Raw genomic sequence first — 19,267 nt, forward strand, 5'->3', positions numbered from 1 at the left:
TCTATGTGTACCCACAGAGATACCCCACACAGACCCATATATACTCTGAGGCCCATCCCTCCGACAAAAACATAGAGACTCCGAGAGAGAGAGAGAGAGAGAGAGAGAGAGAGAGAGAGAGAGAGAGAGAGAGAGAGAGAGAAGGAGAGAGAGAAAGACCGACTGACCCAATAGGTAAGGCTTAAAACTCAGATTTTTATGGGACTTGAGCAGTGTTCTCCATAGTTATTTTGAGAAGGGACAAGTATATTCTCTAAGGTACTTTTAACTGAGCCAGAAAATAAAGAAAAAACAGACTGGTTGCCACTGGATCTGCAAAACAGTGAATGCTACAAAGCCAGTTTTTATTTGAATTCATGTTTCTGGAACCACTTGTTCCTGGGCATCATTTTCTGTTTGATGTACTCATCATGTTTAGATAAAAAGTCAGTCTCCTCTTTCTTTCAGGAGCTTTCATCCTTCATTGCTGGTTAAGCCAAGTTCCATGCTTAGATCTCCTTGGCACTAACGAACACACTTGATGCTATCTGAGTCACATAAATCTGCCCAAGATTAGCAGGTCCACAAACACTGCACCTATGTGGAGGACTCATACTGAGTCCTCTGTGGGCGTGGGGGACTAAAGAATGTAGGGTGGAGCCCTAACCGATTTGGCTCAGTGGATAGAGCGTCGGCCTGTGGACTGAAGGGTCCCAGGTTCGATTCCGGTCAGGGGCATGTACCTTAGTTGTGGGCACGTACCTTAGTTGTGGGCACATCCCAGTAGGGGGTGTGCAGGAGGCAGCTGATTGATGTTTCTCTCTCATCAATGTTTCTAACTCTCTATCCCTCTCCCTTCCTCTCTGTAAGAAATCAATAAAATATATATTTTAAAAAAAGAATGTAGGGTGGAGAGGAAAAATTGTGTTAAAACTAGAAAGAGATGTAATTTGGGGTTTTTTACTTATTGGGTAGTTCATGGTATAAGTTTGCATAGAGACTCAGGGTAATAATTTAACTGCAAGTTAAAAGATTTTAAAACTACACTGATGTAGGCGGGGATGGCACATTGATTGTGTTGGTTGATAGAGAGATCACTGGTATCCACATAGCCACATAGCCAGGTTTTTTAGTGCCTCAGGCAGCGTTTTTTTTTGGGGGGGGGGGGTTGTTGTTGTTGTTTTCTTAGAAATATCTTGTTAGGGCACAGAAGATTCCACCTTATAGTATGCTTGTACCTAAATTCTTGAAAGTTTCTATCACACTGAGTGAATTAGGCACCAGAGATACATTAGTATAATAGTTTTACAAATACAGGTCCCCAAAAGCATTACACCAGTTTAAAAAAATGTTTTTCCAAGTACATGGAAGAGTCCTGAGAGAATTGTACTCACTGCCCAATTTAACAAACGTTAACATTTTGTATAATTTTTGTAGATATTTTTAAAGAAATGAAACATCTACACTAATAAAAGAGAAACATGGTAATTGGCGTACGACCACTACCCTTTTCATTGGCTAACCAGCGAGATATGCAAATTAACCGTCAGCCAAGATGGCAGCCGGCAGCCAGGCAGCTTGAAACTAACATGAGGCCTGCTTGCCTCAGTGACGGAGGAAACCAACCTTCTCCGCCTGCAGCTGCAGGCCTCTGAGCCTGCAGTTTAAGAAACATTGTAACAAATACCGCCGGCTTCAGCCAGCAGATTTGCAACATTGTATGCAAAGGCCAGAAACCTACTTTCAGGAGCGGAGGCCTAAGAGCTGGAGCCAAGCCTCAAAGCTAAAGCTGGCCCAGAATAAAAAAAATTAAAAAAAAGGAAAAAAAAAGCGGTTGGGAGCTTCAGTCACCCCCAGCCTGAAAACAGCCCTCAGCCCCTCAGCCAGACTGGCCAGGCACCCCAGTGGGGACCCCCACCCTGATCCAGGACACCCTTCAGGGCAAACCAGCCGGCACCCACCCATGCACCAGGCCTCTACCCTACATAGTAAAAGGGTAATATGCCTCCCAGCACCGGGATCAGCGGAGCCTCGAGGCCTCCTGGCACCGGGATCAGCGTGACAGGGGGCAGCACCCAAACCCCCTGATCGCCCTGCTCTGTGTGTGACAGGGTGCGGCACCCCAACCCCCCGCCCACTCCCCCTGCCACGGGCCCTGCTCTGTGTGTGACAGGGTAGAGCCATAACCTCCCCATCGGCCCTGCCCTGAGTGTGACAGTGGCAGCGCCCCAACCCCCTGATCGGCCCTGCTCTGTGGGTGATAGAGGGCGGTGCCCCAACTCCCCTATCAGCCCTACTCTGTGCGTGACAGGGAGGAGCTCCCCAACCCCCTGATCAACCCTGCTCTGTGTGTGACAGGGGGGAGCTCCCCAACCCCCTGATGGGCCCTGCTCTGTGCGTGACAGGGGGTGGCGCCACAACCTCCCCATCGACCCTGCCTTGAGTGTGACAGGGGGCGGTGCCCCAACCCCCCAATCGGCCCTACCCTGAGCGTGACTGAGGGTGGCATCACAACCTCCCAATCCGCCCTGCTCTGTGCATGACAGGGGGCGGCGCCCCAACTCCCCAAACAGCCCTGCCCTGAGCCCAACCAGGGGCTGCACCTAGGGATTGGGCCTGCCCTCTGCCACCCAGGAGTAGGCCTAAGCCAGCAGGTCGTTATCTCCCGAGGGGGTCCCAGACTGCGAGAGGGCACAGGTCGGGCTGAGGGACCCCCTCCCCTCCCCCCTGAGTGCACAAATTTTTGTGCACTGGGCCTCTAGTCCTATATAATAAAATCCTAATATGCAAATTGACCAAATGGTGGAACAACTGGTCACTATGATGCGCACTGACCACCAGGGGGAACACACTCAATGCAGGAGCTGCCCCCTGGTGGTCACTGCACTCCCACAGAGCGAGTGCCGTTCAGCCAGAAGTCGGGCTCACAACTGGCCAGCGCAGGGGCAGTGGTGGGATCCTCTCCCGCCTCCACAGCAGTGCTAAGGACCGGCAGGCAGACATCCTCCGAGGAGTCTCGGACTGCAAGATGGTGCAGGGGGGACCCCCCCTACCCCCCACCCCAGTGCACAAATGTCGTGCACCGGGTGTCCAGTTGTAGAGTTGTAGATAAAATTGAAGATCCTTTTGTACTCCTTCTCTATTCATTAACCTTCAAACTTTCACTCCCACCACAGAGGTAACTTCTATCCAAACTTTGCTGTTTACAATTCCCCTTCATTTTTTAAATACTTTTGCTACATATTGTTCATCAGTACCAACTGTATATCAACAAACATTATGCAGGACTGTTTTGTATGTTTATAAATGTAATATAAATTATGGTATAGAGTAGATAGTATTCTGCAGCCTGCTTTTTTCATTCTTCTTTAGAGTTTGTTTTCTGTTTTTGTAATCCTCACCTGAGGATATTTTCCCCTTGATATTTTAGAGAGTGGAAGTGAGAGGGAAAGACAGAGAGAAATATTGATGTGAGCGAAACACATCAATTGGTTGCCTCCTGCACACGCCCCTACCAGGGCCTGGGGTGGGGAAGAGCCTGCAACCAAGGTATGTGCCCTTGACCAGAATCGAACTCAAGACACTTCCGAAGGCTGACCTTCTATCCACTGAGCCAAACTGGTTAGGGCTTTACTTTTGAGTTTTAACCAGTCTGACACATGTAGATTTTCTAATTGGCTCATTTTAACTTCTGTGAGGTACTTCATTATATGAATACTAGAGGCCTGATGCACGAAATTTGTGCAAGGGGCTCAGCCCCAACTGCCTCGGCCCTCGCAGCCCCAGCTTCGTCCAGAAGGTTGTCCAGACAGTAGTTCTGCTGTTCGACTGTTTGGTCGATTTGCATATTACACTTTTATTATTATAGAGACCATAGTTTACCCATTGCCACATGTGCACCAACCTGGATCAGGATAGAACCTGCAACCCAGGAACTTGCCCTTGACCAGATATTGAACTTCAGACCCTTTGGTGTGCTGGCTGACATTCTAAGCACTGAGCCACATCAGTCATGACTTATGATAAATTTTATTATAAATTTCTACCCTACCACAAAACTCCAAAATGATTTTCTTGCCTCTCTACTCTGAGGTTTCATAAAAGAGAAACAAAATAAGACCACCTGCTAAGCCAACATTATTCAACAACTAGAGGCCAGGCGGATGAAATTCGTGCATGGGTAGGGTCCCTACCCCTGGCCTGCAATCAGGGCTGGTCTTCCCCAGCTGCTGGCAGCTGGGCCTGCCTCGGGGCGGGCGACTCACGGGGCAATCGGGGCCTAGGCTCTGCCCACGTCCACAGCCACCTAGCCCCAGTTCCTGGTTCCCCATGGGGCGATTAGAGCCTGCCAGCCGGGGGAGGGGCCAAGAGGTTGGCTGTTCCAACCCGCTCGCAGGTCACACCCCCCACTGCCACCAGTTACCCTCTGTGTGTGGGACAACTGGCAGGGCAATCGGGGCCCCAGCGCCATCAGTGTCCGCTGCCACCCACCCCTGGTTCCCTGTTCCCCATTGGGCGATCAGGGCCTGCGGGCTGGGGGGAGCCCCTGTGTTGAGCGTTTGCCTCCTGGTGGTCAGTGCACGTCATAGCGACCAGTCATTCCACCATTTGGTTGATTTGCATATTAGCCTTATATAGGATAAGTAAACAAAACTGAGATTGCACCTGGCTGGTGTGGCTCAGTGGTTGAGTGTTGATCTATGAACCAGGAGGTCATTGTTTGATTTCTAGTCAGTGCACATGCTGAGGTTGCAGGCTTGACCCCTGGTAGGACACGTGAGCTGATCAAGATTCTCTCTCATCATTGATGTTTCTATCTCCCTCTCCCTTCCTCTCTGAAATCAATAAAAATATCTTTTTTTAATTGAGGTTCCAGTGGGTATAAACTAGTCCAGAATCAGAGCTGCCTCTGATTGTACATTTATAACAAGCTCCGGGATGATGCCAATGCTTCTGGTATGGAGCAGTGTGAGTAGCAAGGATCTAAAACAGTGGTTCTCAACCTTCTGGCCCTTTAAATACAGTTCCTCATGTTGTAACCCAACCATAACATTATTTTCTTTGCTACTTCATAACTGTAATGTTGCTACTGTTATGAATCATAATAATGTAAATATCTGATATGCAGGATGATTCTTAGGCGACCCCTGTGAAAGGGTCGTTCGACCTCCAAAGGGGTCGCAACCCACAGGTTGAGAATCGCTGATCTAAAAGATTCCAAACTTGCCCTAACCAGTTTGACTCCATGGATAGAGTGTTCGTTGACCCTCAGAGTGAAGGGTCATGAGTTCGACTCCAGTCAAGGGCATGTACCTCGGTTGCAGGCTCAGGCTCAATCTCTGGCCCAGGTTGGCAATGCGTCTCTCTCACATAGTTGTTTCACCTCTCTCAGATTCTCCACCTCCCTTCCACTCTCTCTGAAAACCAATGAAAAGTATCTTCAAGTGAGGATTAAAAAAAAAAGATTCCAAATTGCTTTTAACTATAATTAGACTTCCCATGTTGATTTTTCAGAGTACCATTTGACTGACCCATATATTAAATCAGCTCAAGTATTATATACACCTAACCATAAATTAGAAATTATCATTCTGTTTTAATTTTTTTATTGATTTGGGGGGGGGGGGGAGAAGGGAGAGAGACATACTGATACGTTGTTCCACTTAAATTATGCATTCATTGGTTGCTTCTTATATTTGCCCTGGCTGCAGATTAAACCCACAACTTTGGGTGTATCAGGACAATGCTCTAACCCCATGGTCAGCAAACTGCGGCTTGCGAGTCACATGCAGCTCTTTGGCCCCTTGAGTGTGGCTCTTCCACAAAATATCACGTGCGGGCGCGCACGTACAATGCGATTGAAACTTCGTGGCCCATGTGCAGAAGTCGGTATTTTATGGAAGAGCCACACTCAAAGACTTATACGTTTTACGTTGACTGTAGTAGTAGAGCGCGGGACACGTATTAACACGTTTTTTATAGACTAGCGGTAGAATGCGAGTAACGTATAAATACGTAAACTAAAGTTATCGTAATTTTACTGAACGTTGCCATTTGTGCAAAAAATTAGCAAAAATGGCCCGCGCCACCTGTTAGCGCGCGATAAAAACTACCCGCAAACAATGTGATATCAAACTAGACTGTATTTCCATATTTATAGCCATACCCTCTCCTGGAGGGCAAGAATGGCATTTGGCTCATTTAATAACCCTATCACTTAGCAGTGTTTAACACTAGAAAGACTGAAATTTGGTACATACCTATATTGCCCAAAAGCAGTCAAAATGACTGCATTGTGAAAGAATAATATCGGAGCACTCTTCAATTATGTTCCTTAGCTTTTCCAATAACTCACTTCTATTAGACATTTCTTTCATGAATTTAGGGCGCAAAAGAAATAAAAGAAACAACTTATTAGAACAAGTATCACTGCATAAAGATTCGAATAACAAGTACTAGTTTGGCTTATTGAGCAACTGCAACTTATCAAGTATCGACAATTTATCATGTACTTGTATGTTATCATGTGACGGTAATCGAAAAAAAATGAAAACTGTTATTTCAATACAGAGCCGAACTGTTATTACTCAATTCAATAATAAGAGTCATTTGATTATTTAAAATTTCCCAAGCAGTCAAAATGACTGCTTTTGGGCAATATAGGTATAGCACATATATATATACTGGAAATGAAGGAGGGGGAGGTAACTACAATTATTAATAAACGCATTTATATGTTGTACAAAAAGTCACAAAATTCTAAGACATTGTGTCCTTATACACATAATTGTTTTTCTAATTGAAATTAAAAAGCAGTCAAAATGACTTCCTTGGGCAATCTAGTGTTAACACACAACACATAAATGGTTTTTTATGTAAAAGAAGCTCACACAGTATCAGCGAAGAGTATTAGACAAGTATCTAGAAGTAGTAAAATTGCTTCTCCTTTATAGTACAGTCCACCATAGGCCCTAAAAAAGGACTAGCATATGACCAACCATCTTTTCTTCCTTATAAAAATAGACACGAATGTAGTAAAAATCCCTATTCCATTTGTCTCCCAAAACAGAGGGACCCAAGACTAGATTTAATCAAGCTTTAGCCAACAGAGCTTTGTTTAAAAGGACAGTTTATTTACCTGCCAGGAAAATGAGTCCTTTTATAAGCTGGAGCAGGTTAATATATTGTTAACTTTGAAAGATAGTTGCACACAACTACCTAATCAGGACAAAAAAATTTTCTTCCTACAGTCTCATCACACATACTCAATTCCTGCAATGCCTTAAAAAAAAAAAATAGGTGTCATTTTGGAAAAGGACCACACATTACTATATTTTTCCAACTTAGTATAACTGCAAAAGGTAAGTTACTCTCTAAGCCATTACTGCATAGGATATGTATTTGAGATATAATTGAGACTCCAATTTCTATCAAAACAATCTATATCCACGAAATAATAACACTGTTTACTATAAACAATAACACTTGCTAAAATAGCAAGTGCTTCTAGGAATAACTCATTATAAGCACTAAGTACTACCAGGATGGCAATTTTTAGTGTCATTCTTGAGTTAAATGGATACAGCCTTCAAACAAAAGTTACTTCTACATGTCCAGCTAAAAGTTAAGAAAGAAAATCGTTAAGAAGGATAAGTTAAAGAAAAAGAAAAAGAAAAAGAACAAACCCAAGATATTAATTTTTATTTGAAGACAAATAGAGCTATCTTACATTACAAATAGTCCCTATATTACAAATAAAAATAAATTCCAGATGAATTTAAAACCAAAATATGTTAATGCAAACATAAAAATAGTTGAAGAAAATATAAAAGAATTTGTTTATAAACCTAGGATAGGAAAGACCATTCTAAGACAAAAAATGTTTAAGCCATAAAAGAAAAAAACTGGTCAATCTAATTATATAAAAACTTTTAAAATCATAAACAAAGTACTAAGTCAACACGAAAACGATCGGTAAAAAAGAATGCTGGTACATATAGAGAAAGAAATAATATCCAGAATTTTAAATAATTTCTGTAAGTCTACCTGAAAAAGATAAGTCTATAGGATGGCAGAGATCTATACCTATTTTGGTCACTGTTGTGCCCAGCACTTGGCACATAGAGTCACTCAATATTCATTAATGAATAAATATGAACAGGCAATTATAAAAAAAGAATATAAATTGCTAATATACACATAAAAATATTCTCAGCATTTCATTAATCAGGAAAAATGCAAAAACAACAGTAAAAGATTTTCCTCATAAAAGGTGTAAAAATATTTAGTATTGGTGAAGTTGTAGTGAAAGAGCTGTCTTATATATATAGTGAGCTGATATGTAAAGTGGTACTCCATTTTTGAAGGCAACATGACATTATGCATTGCTTAAAATGTGGGTATCTTTCAACTCCAAAACTGTACTTTTAGATATCTATCCTAGAGAAGCACATATACTTGTATACAAAGAGGACACATACAGATAGTTATTACAGCACAGTCTATAAAGAAAAATATTACGTTAAATGTGCATAAAATGTTGTTTAATAAACAACAACAGTATAGATTTGGAAACCAATTTAGTAGTTAAAAAAAGAGTAAGATAGATATATATGTACTAATATGTAAAAAGCTCCAATATATGTTCTTAAGTAAAAAAAAAAGCACAACCTCCAAAAAATGTATATGTAATATGCTTTTATTTATGTACAAATTATAAAACTACAAATTTCTCTATGTACAAATGTAAGTATAAAGTCTGATAAAAAAGTAAAGAAAAACAAATTGAGAATAAAAGTCACCTCTGGGAAGGGGAATAAGACTGTCTGAGGGACAAGGAAGAGCTGTTTTACTACATTGAATTATTTTATAAGAATATATGCAAGCATTACTTGTATAATTAAAAACAATTTTTAAACATAAGAAAAAATAATGCAAATACAATTTTACTGATATGAAGGAATAAGAACTTTATTTGGGAATTGAACAGGTAGACAAAAAAATTTCATTTTGGACATGTTAGTTTTGAAGCCCAATAGCCAGTAGGCAGTGTACACACACAAGACTGGCTGTCATTCAGAAGAGGGATCTTGGCTAAAGAAATCATTTGGGGCCCTGACCGGTTTGGCTCAGTGGATAGAGCGTCGGCTTTCGGACTCGAGGGTCCCGGGTTCGATTCCGGTCAAGGGCATGTACCTTGATTGCGGGCACATCCCCAGTGGGGGGTGTGCAAGAGGCAGCTGATCAATGTTTCTCTCTCATCGATGTTTCTAACTCTCTATCCCTCTCCCTTCCTCTCTGTAGAAAATCAATAAAATATATTTTTTAAAAAAATTCATTTGGGGAGTTGTTAGTACGTAGATGATACTCAAAGGCATAGGAACAGTATGGATGACTTAGGGAGAAAACACAATGGAAAGAGCAGAGGACCCAGATTCAAGGAGAAAGGGCCAGCATAGAAGACTAAGGACCAGCCAGAGAAATAAGAGGAAAACTAGTAAAGAGCAGAGTCCTGGAAGCCGAGAGAGGAGACTGTTTTGGTAAGAAGTCTATGTCTGATGATGCCAAGAGGTCTGATATGAAGAGGACTAGAAATACAGATATTAGCAACTTTAGCAAGAGGATTTTGTTTGGGTCAGAGTACAAGAGCAGTATTGGGTTAAAGAGTTCATGGGAAGAAAAAAGTATACTGCATGTATTAAAAACTTAAGAAGCTTACTTTGAAAGGAATAAAAAGGTAAGAATAGCAGAAAGGAAATATGGAGGTCAGAGGACAGGGTTTTCAAAATGGGAAAGATTAGAGCAAGTCTGAATACTGCAGAAAAGGTTCTAGTATATACAGGAAATAACTGAAGGAAGTTCTTAAGAAGACAAGAGAATAAGATTAGAGCACCTATAGAGGGACTGGTCTTGGATGAAATGAAGGTCCTCTATCGTAACAGGTGGGAATCAGTAAAAGGTAAGCCTGAGATGCAGGTAGGTTTATAGATTTGGAAGGTATAAAGATGAAGGGATTCCCTTTTGGCAGCTTCTGGGGGATTTTTGGTTTTGTTTTGTTTTTTGTTAATCCTCACCTAAGGATTTTTTTCCCATTGATTTTTTTTTTTTAAATATATTTTATTGATTTTTTACAGAGAGGAAGGGAGAGAGATAGTTAGAAATATCGATGAGAGAGAAACATCGATCAGCCGCCTCCTGCACATCCCCGGGGATGTGCCTGCAACCCAGGTACATGCCCTTGACCGGAATCGAACCTGGGACCTTTCAGTCCGCAGGCCGACGCTCTATCCACTGAGCCAAACCGGTTTTGGCCATTGATTTTTTTTTAAGAGAGTGAAAGGGAGGGGGGAGAGACAGAAAGAAACATCTATGTGAGAGAGATACATTGATTGGTTGCCTCCCACACCAAGCCCCAACCACAGCAGGGGATCAAGCCTGCAACCTAGGTATGTGCCCTTGACCAGAATTAAACCCGGGTCAGTTTGTGGGCTGACACTCTAACCACTGAGCAAACCAGCTAGGGCAGCAGCTTCTGTTTTTTATAATAAAGTATAAGGCACATCACTGGTTTAAAAAGAAGAACACAGCCTTACCTGGTTTGGCTCAGTGAATAGAGCATCCATCTGTGGACTGAAGGGTCCTGGGTTTGATTCCAGTCAAGGACACATGCCCAGGTTGCGGGCTCGATCCCCAGTAGGGGGAATGCAGGAGGCAGCCCATCAATCATTCACTCTCATCATTGATGTTTCTATCTCTCTCTCTCTCTCCCTTCCTCTCTGGAATCAATAACAATATATTTAAAAATAATAATAAAGTAAAAAATAAAAAGAAGAACACAGGGGTAATGAACACACAATACAATATACAGATGATGTACTATAGAATTCTACACCTGAAACCTATATAATTTTTTTTATTTATTTTAATACTAAAGGCCCGGTGCACAAAAATTTGTGCACTCGGGGGGGGCGAGGGGGTCCCTCAGCCCAGCCTGTGCCCTCTCGCAGTCTGGGACCCCTCGGGAGATAACGACCTGCTGGCTGGCTTAGGCCTGCTCCCGGGTGGCAGAGGGCAGGCCCAATCCCTAGGTGCAGCCCCTGGTCGGGCTCAGAGCAGGGCTGATTGGGGAGTTGGGGCGCCGCCCCCTGTCATGCACAGAGCTGCAGGGCGATCAGGGGGTTTGGGCGCTGCCCCCTGTCACACTGATCCCGGTGCCGGGAGGCCTCTTGGCTCTGCTGATCCTGGTGCTGGGAGGCATATTACCCTTTTACTATATAGGATAGAGGCCTGGTGCACGGGTGGGGCCCGGCTGGTTTGCCCTGAAGGGTGTCCTGGATCAGGGTGGGGGTCCCCACTGGGGTGCCTGGCCAGTCTGGGTGTGGGGCTGAGGGCTGTTTTCAGGCTGGTGGGTGACTGAAGCTCCCAACCGCTCCTTTTTTTCTTTTTCTTTTTAATTCTGGGCCAGCTTTAGCTCTGAGGCTTGGCTCCAGCTCTTAGGCCTCGGCTGCAGAAAGCAGGTTTCTGGCCTTTGTTTACCTTCTGTATTTGAAACAATGTTGCAATCCTGCTGGCTGAAGCCCTACAGACTAAAACAGGTTTCTGGGGTTTTGTTTAGCTTCTATATTTGTAACATAGTTGCTTAGAGTTGCAGCTCAGAGGCCAGCAAGGCAGGCGGGGAACGTTGGAGTCCTCCGTCACTGAAGCAAGCAAGCCTCATGTTCGCTTTAAGCTGCCTGGCTGCCGGCCGCCATCTTGGCTGGCCATTAATTTGCATATCGCCCTGATTAGCCAATGGGAAGGGTAGCGGTCATACGCTAATTACCATGTTTCTCTTTTATTAGATAGGATACTTTATTGATTTTTTTACAGAGAGGAAGGGAGAGGGATAGAGAGTTAGAAACATCGATGAGAGAGAAACATTGATCAGCTGCCCCCTGCACACTCCCTACTAGGAATGTGCCCACATCCAAGGTACATGCCCTTGACTGGAATCGAACCTGGGACCCTTCAGTCTGCAGGCCGACGCTCTATCCACTGAGCCAAATCGGTCATGGCTGAAACCTATATAATTTTACTAACCAATGTCACCCCAATAAATTTAATTGAAAAATAAAGTAAAATAAAATAAAATAAAAATAAATAAAAAGAACATGTGCGATTAGAAATAAATAGAGACAGTATGAAATAGTCATTTCCAGTGAGTGGGAAAGTGAACTTACTAGAGAAATGTATAACATTGCTAGGCAATAATGATCATGCATATGAGGTTGATGATTATGAATTTGTAGTGATACTGATCTGCCTAGTTTTCTGATTTTCTCCAGCAATTCTCATCCGCATGGAGGCAGACAAGTAAAAAGGCAGATGGTTAGGTTCAACCAGTGCATCACTCAGAGTTCCATAAACAGCAGAAGGCAACTATGGCTGAATTAAACAGAGAAAGAATATGCGGTAGCTTTCAGAGTAAAGAACCTGCTTCAGGGCTACACAGCTAAAAACATCATACAAAACAGGTTTTGGAAAGTTGTGTTTGCTAATGCCAAGCAGGAGACACTGTAGCTTAGGCTGCACCATTATAGTTCTCGATACCAGGTGACACCCTAGTACAGTGATGGCGAACCTTTTGAGCTCGGCATGTCAGCATTTTGAAAAACCCTAACTTAACTCTGGTGCCGTGTCACATATAAAAAATTTTTTATATTTGTAACCATAGTAAAACAAAGACTTATATTTTTGATATTTATTTTATATATTTAAATGCCATTTAACAAAGAAAAATCAACCAAAAAAATGAGTTCGCGTGTCACCTTTGACACGCGTGTCATAGGTTCGCCATCACTGCCCTAGTAGCATTCCCACCATTGACCGTGTAACTGGATCATGCTGCTAGAGGCTGATGTATATGGGAATTTGCTAATAACGGAGGAACAAGTTGTAGATCTTGAGATCTAAAAGGCTGCACAAAGGGCTGGGTGGAGGGGAGTAAAGCCGGGAGGAGGAGAGAATGGGAGACACCTGTAATACTGTCAACAATAAATAAACAAACAAACAAACAAATTGTTACACAGAGTGATCTTAGCAGCAGCCTAGGTGTAGTACTAAAGCAGATTTCACATGGGAGTTTGGTCAGAGAAGTAGCCTCCCACTGTTGCTATGGGCAGTGTTGTATCTCACTAATCCCAAAGGCATCACAGACTGGCAAAGCCTTGGGCAAGTTAATTACTCTCTTTGAGACCAAATTTTCTAGTCTGTAAAATAATAATATTCATCTGATAAAACTGTCCTGATTAAGTGAGATGAGAAAGAAAGATGTTTGGCAGAAACTAAATATGCAGTAAATGGCAGCCATAAGTGAAGAATTTTAACTGAAGCCAAGAGAAGAGTTTCCAAGAAAACGTAGTCAACAGTATCTCATCTTTTAGAATGATCAAAAGGGTTCACCCCTGGAACACTACAGGAGGTAAGTTTGTAAGGAAGATAAAAACAGTTTTGGTCTCAGGTTACTTAACTCTCACTGACAGTTCTGCAGCATTCAGAAAGGCTTAAAGAACAAGCCTGATTTGTAGTCAGAGAAATTCCACCAGCAGCTCTAAAACTTCTGTCCGTACCCTTCCTGAGCTAAGAAGAACTAGGCGCCCCAAACAAATACATTTACGCTTGTAAAAGAGAACAGGAAACCACCAGCTATCAATGCAGCGCCCAAGAAAGAAAATGGTTCAGTGAATTGTTGCAGAATATAGTGGGGAAGAGGGGGACCCGTTACAGAAGGAATTTCACTCCACCATTTTCTCCTCTGCTCACTTAGCTCTCACCAAATCTCAGGTCATAGGTCATTCAGACTATAAAAAGCTCCCACAAATTCCACAGAAACCTGACCAAGCTTACTGAACCTCTTATTGGGTAAACAGAATTCAGCTCCTCTGATTGTGCATACCACCTGAACACAATGGCAGGACAGCAGACCAGGGCAACTGCCAGTTTATTCTCTCATCCACCTCAGCTGTACCTCTCTGAAATATTTAAATAAGAACCACCAGAAAGAAATTGCGCGTTCTTTATAAAATCAACTTGAGAAGAGTCTGAATAAAGATTCCAACAAACCTTTTTTTCCCCCTTACTCTCCTTTCTTCATGAACAATACATTTCTTGAATTAACTGGATATTAAAGAACTAAGTTTTTCCTCAGGACATCAAATACACAACTACAACTTTAGCTCTGAGCAACCTCCTAAGACAGCTCTTAATGTTCAATCTTTCCCAATATAATTCACAAATTATAATACAAAAAAAGGGCTGCTTTCTCTGAAGATTCATAAATGTTCACATAAATATATGATAAGGCCATTAAATAAGCTTCATAAATAAAAAGAAACTACCTACTAGTGAAAAAACATCCACAAAAAATACACAGATTAAGATTCAATCTGATTTTTGAACAGAGAAATATTTCAACTGAAAAGCAACTGAGTTTGGAGTCAAACAGATTAGAATTCCGTCAGCTCCATCACATTACTAAATGTGTAATCTTGAGACAAATTCCTTAATCTCTTCAACCCTCAATAAAATAAGGATAACACTACCTCTCTCTGAGAGCTCTTTTTTTTTAAATACTCACCCGAGGATATTTTTCCCGTTAATTTTTAGAGAGTGGGAGGGATGGGGAGAGAGAGGAAGAAACATTGATGGGAGAGACACATCAATTGGTTGCCTCCCCCACAGGACCCAGGGATCAATCCTGCAACCCAGGTAGGAGCCCTTGACCAGAATCAAACCTGAGACCCTTCAGTCTTTGGGTCAGTGCTCTAACCACTGAGCAACTGGCTAGGGCTCTCTGAGAGCTCTTAAAAGGAGTAAATAAAATAGTATGTGCAAAGCTCTAATACAATGCCTGTACACAGCAGGAATGTATAACATGCTTCCCTTTCTAACCTGCAAAATGGTTAAGTAGAGATTGATTCATAAAGATGGTAGGGCTTAAAGAACAGGGAAACCTTTCAGCTCCACAGGAAGGAGCCATATTCCTTAGGAACTCCATATCTATCTATAATTTTAAAAATAAGAATAAAATTTCAGATTAGTAAATTACTAAAGTGAAAATGCATCATTTATCTTAAAATGTTTTTTTCTTTAAAATACTCTTCTTCCTCTCTCCTAATTTTATAATTCTTTGCAGTCCTACATTTGTACAATTTTTTCTCATTCCTCTTCCTAAAGCCCTGACTCAGATTCGTACTTGGTTTTGGGATAACCTAAGCCTTAAGCCAGACACACATACCTTGGAATTCGATTCTCCAAGACTTCTGGGAGAAGACCAGAACCAAGCATCTAAGAAGTTAGAAAGGCCCTAGCCAGTGTGGCTCAGTTGGTTGGAGCATCATCCCACACATGGAAAGGTTGTGTGTGGGTTTGATCCCTGGTCAGGGCACAGACTTGGGTTGCTGGTTTGGTCCCTGGTTGGAGTGCATATGGGAGGCAAGTGATGGATGTTTCTCTCACATCAATGTTTCTCTTTCTTTCTTTCTCTCTCTCTCTCTCTCTCTCTCTCTCTCTCTCTCTCTCTCTCTCTCTCTCATCAATGAGCATGTCCACAAAAAAGAAGTTAGAAAGAATTGGTGTGGCATAATGAAAAGGAAATGGAAACAGACAAAGGTTTAAGACAAAGATTTAAGTCCTACCTCTGCCACTTTCTAGATGTATAACCTTGGGCAAGGCACTTTATCTCTCTGGACCTCATTTCCTTATTTGTAAAATGGAGATAATGCTATCTATATCTTAATGTGTTGTTGTCAGGATTAAGAAAACACCTATAACAATTCTTGGCATATAAAAGGCCAATTAATGGTAACTATTATTAGGGTCAATATGCCAATTGCCTTACTGAACAATTTTGCAAAGCTGTACTTTCCTAAATGGCAAAAGGAGTCACACTGCTCCCACATTCCCATGCCTAGATCCTAAAGATTCTATTTTAGTAATCCATAATTAACCAAATTAAGAGCTTAAAGAATTCAGGCAAGAAAGTGCTAACATGGCTCAACTCATCCTCTGCTGACAGCAACAAAGCCAGTTCAAGGTGCATACCTTTGCCAAAAAAAAATAATAATCTGCTCGAACATAGTCATTACCAATACTGATGTAAGCACAAACTAGTTACAGTTCTTGGCTCACAGCCTTACTGTCATAAAGTTTTAACTTTTCTGAAATAAATTCTCTTCTGCCTTGTTTTCTGTATTGTGACATTCCTATAACTCCATTTCTAAAAACATAGGGAAGAAATCCTCTCAACTTTACCACTCCATTCACTGTGGAACTTCTCTTCCCATTTCACCAATCACTTCTTATAAAGATTTTTGGTTTGTTGGATTCATTTGGTGTGAGCTTATGAAGAAAAACATTATATACAAATATGTCAGAGCCACAATGACAAGATCTGGTCCTCAGAGTATTACAAATTACAAGATGTAACTTGTGCCAAAGATAAGATGTGACTAAGTAACCTACACACCATATGTTCATTCTTATTAACTACCACGCTTGGGAATTCTGGCTCTTGTAAAAGTTTTTTTCCCTTGTGTGGCAGAGGCGAGTAACAGAACTAAGAAAAATGATGGCAGATACATGAATGGAGTAAGGGATACCATCAATGGAAATATGACTTAAGACAAATAAACCTGTATGTGACAGTTACAAAATTAAAGCAATAGTCACCAATTATACAGCCAAAGGCAGCTATTTCAATCCCCAAGTACCCCAGTCTCTCCCTACCCTCTATAAAAGCAGGAGTCAAGGTCAGATTGATTAAGTAAACAACCTAAGAATCAAGAAAGGCTCAACATATCAAAATGTCACACTGTAGTCCCTTGGTGAGGTGACTTTCATCATGAGGAAAGCAGGGCAGTCTCATGCACTTATAATTTAACCAATTCAATATCAAGAAAGTTAAAGATTCTGTCCCCAAAAAGTAGCCTTTAGCTATGTCATATAGTTGCATCCTTGCCCAGAGTTATACCTGCTTAACATCCAGCAGAGATTTTTAAAAAAAAAAAATATTTGTATTGATTTTGAGAGAGAGAGGAAAGGAAAAGGAGAGAAATATCTATGTGAAAACAAAGCATGGATCAGCTTCCTGCACTTCCCCCAACGGGGATGTCCCAATTGGGAATCAAACCAGCAACCCTTCAGTGTACAGGATGATTCCCAACCAACTGAGTCACAACACTGTACAGAAAACTAGGTCCTGCCTTCCATAGCCTTGAGGTGCTGAGTAAATCTAGAATTATGGAACCTACATTTTTATACTGGAAAAACAGGAAGAAGGTAGTTTGGCAACAAGGAAAAAATGGTCAAGAAGCACACCTAGAATTAAGAAAAAAGATATGCTGGCCTGCAATTTTTAAACTTCTTTTTATAGAATATATTGAATTGTGTATCATTTGGAGGTGGCCCTAATGGCATGCACTTAAGCTATAATGGAAAGAGGAGTAAAATAAATTCTTAATAACAATAGCTATTATGTCTTAAGCCACTACTATATGTACCAAGTTCAATGCTAAAGCCCTCTATAAATGCTTCTAATCCTCAATCATATCCGTGTCCTTATAGAAGAGGAAACTAAGACTTAGAGAATTTGGAAATTACCCAAAAGCTAGTTAGCAGGGGTTACCAGGATTCAAACCATGTCTGCCTGACAGTAAATCCCATTCCAAAAACAATTTGTTAAACTCTCTTACCCTCAAGAGATCTAATCAAATTATACATTTTTACTCAAAAAGACCCTTAATCGCAGGAAAAAATTTGTCTGAAGTTATAAAGCAACTAAACTACTCAGAAACATGTTCTAGATTTCCAGACTCATATATAGGTAGTAAAGGCGGCTCATGCTGCCTGTCTTTCCTCCTGTAATTCCTCCCAGAGGAGTTTCACACTGCAAAGAACAAGGAAACAGTCCTAAAGCATCAGTAAACAAGTTCCTGCAGGCTTGCCTCTGACATCGTCAGTTAACCACCAGTATTTGAGTAGGTAGAATGAAAGGGTTATCTGCTTCATAACTTAATCATGGGCTTATTACAACTAAAATTAAGCTGGTTCCAATTCCGCAGAGTCCTACAGTGAAACCAATGCCGATTTCACAACACTTTTATGCTGTTCTGATAATTAGAAATCGTTCCCAACAATAAAAAAACACAAAAATCATTGTGTCCATATTGTATGTATCTCAGAAATTAGAGCCATAATTGTGTTGTTGTTTTTTACATGATGCACAGCTCTGTCTTTTCCAAGATCTGCCCCTTTTTTCCTGGGCTGATTTAGCTTTATGGGAGGAGAGGCATACTAAGCATAGCATTGTAAGGGGACTAGGGAGTATGCACTGAGTGGCCAGATTATTATGACCACCCCATCAGTACAATGAAGTGAATTAGTTATGCAAATAATAATAATAAAACCTTGAGAGTATTTGCTTAGGAAGTTTTCAATATTCAGTATTTTTGGAAGTGTCAATGAAGTACTGATGGGGTGGTCAGAATAATCTGGCCACTCAGTGTATATACTACATCTAGGCACACGGACTCCCCGCGGCGCCAAGGCTACTGTCTCTTCACAACTACATCGGAAAGAAGCTGGCCGCTGAGACAGAAAGCCCCACAACGACAGCTTTTCCCCAAAAGTAGAAGCATTTCTTCCTAACCCTGTCAGGTCGCAACAGAAGGAACCAATAAATCACGCTCTCTACACACAGCCTACTAATCCCGGTGGCCGACTACGGGGCCGAGAGAACCAACCTCTGACACTTGTACATTCAGAGAAGATGCACAGACATTGCAGTATCGAGGAAGGGCAGGGCAGCAGCACTGCTTTGCGGACGCTGCTGACCACAGAAAGGCATAAAGTCATCATCGGTACAGAAACCAGGCAGACTGAGGATTTCAAGGCGAGGTCACTACTGCTTACTCCTAACTTCCATCAGCAAAGACCTTCCCACCCGCCTGGCTGGGTGATCGCTCATAAGCGGTCAGGTTTTTCTGAACCATCGGGGTCTTCTCCCCGGAGAAGCTGAAAGATGACCCGCGAGTATGCTGGGGGTGCAGGGAGGGGCGGCATTAGGTGCCTCTTCCCGTGCCCATTCCAGGCAGGAGTGGAAAGCGCCACCTCCATGTTATCCATAGGGAAGTGCGACCGCGCCGGCTGGAGTCTTCGCTCCCCAGCACGGGGCCCGGGGGAGGGCATCTCTGAGAGTGGGTTTAAGGGGGAAAGGGTCTCTCTGCGTCTGTGATCAGGAGGGAGGGCGTGG

At 42.2% G+C, this 19,267-nt stretch overlaps 1 protein-coding gene across 2 annotated transcripts in view; it reads right to left on the reverse strand.

Annotated features, from left to right (window-relative positions):
* AHCYL2 (adenosylhomocysteinase like 2) overlaps positions 1–19,267 on the reverse strand; it is a 165,294-nt gene that overhangs the window by 145,512 nt on the left and 515 nt on the right. The gene's annotated exons all lie outside the window — the stretch shown is intronic.

The sequence above is a fragment of the Myotis myotis genome, unplaced genomic scaffold (assembly GCF_014108235.1).
Source record: "Myotis myotis isolate mMyoMyo1 unplaced genomic scaffold, mMyoMyo1.p scaffold_m19_p_11, whole genome shotgun sequence".
In the NCBI taxonomy this organism is placed as follows: domain Eukaryota; kingdom Metazoa; phylum Chordata; class Mammalia; order Chiroptera; family Vespertilionidae; genus Myotis; species Myotis myotis.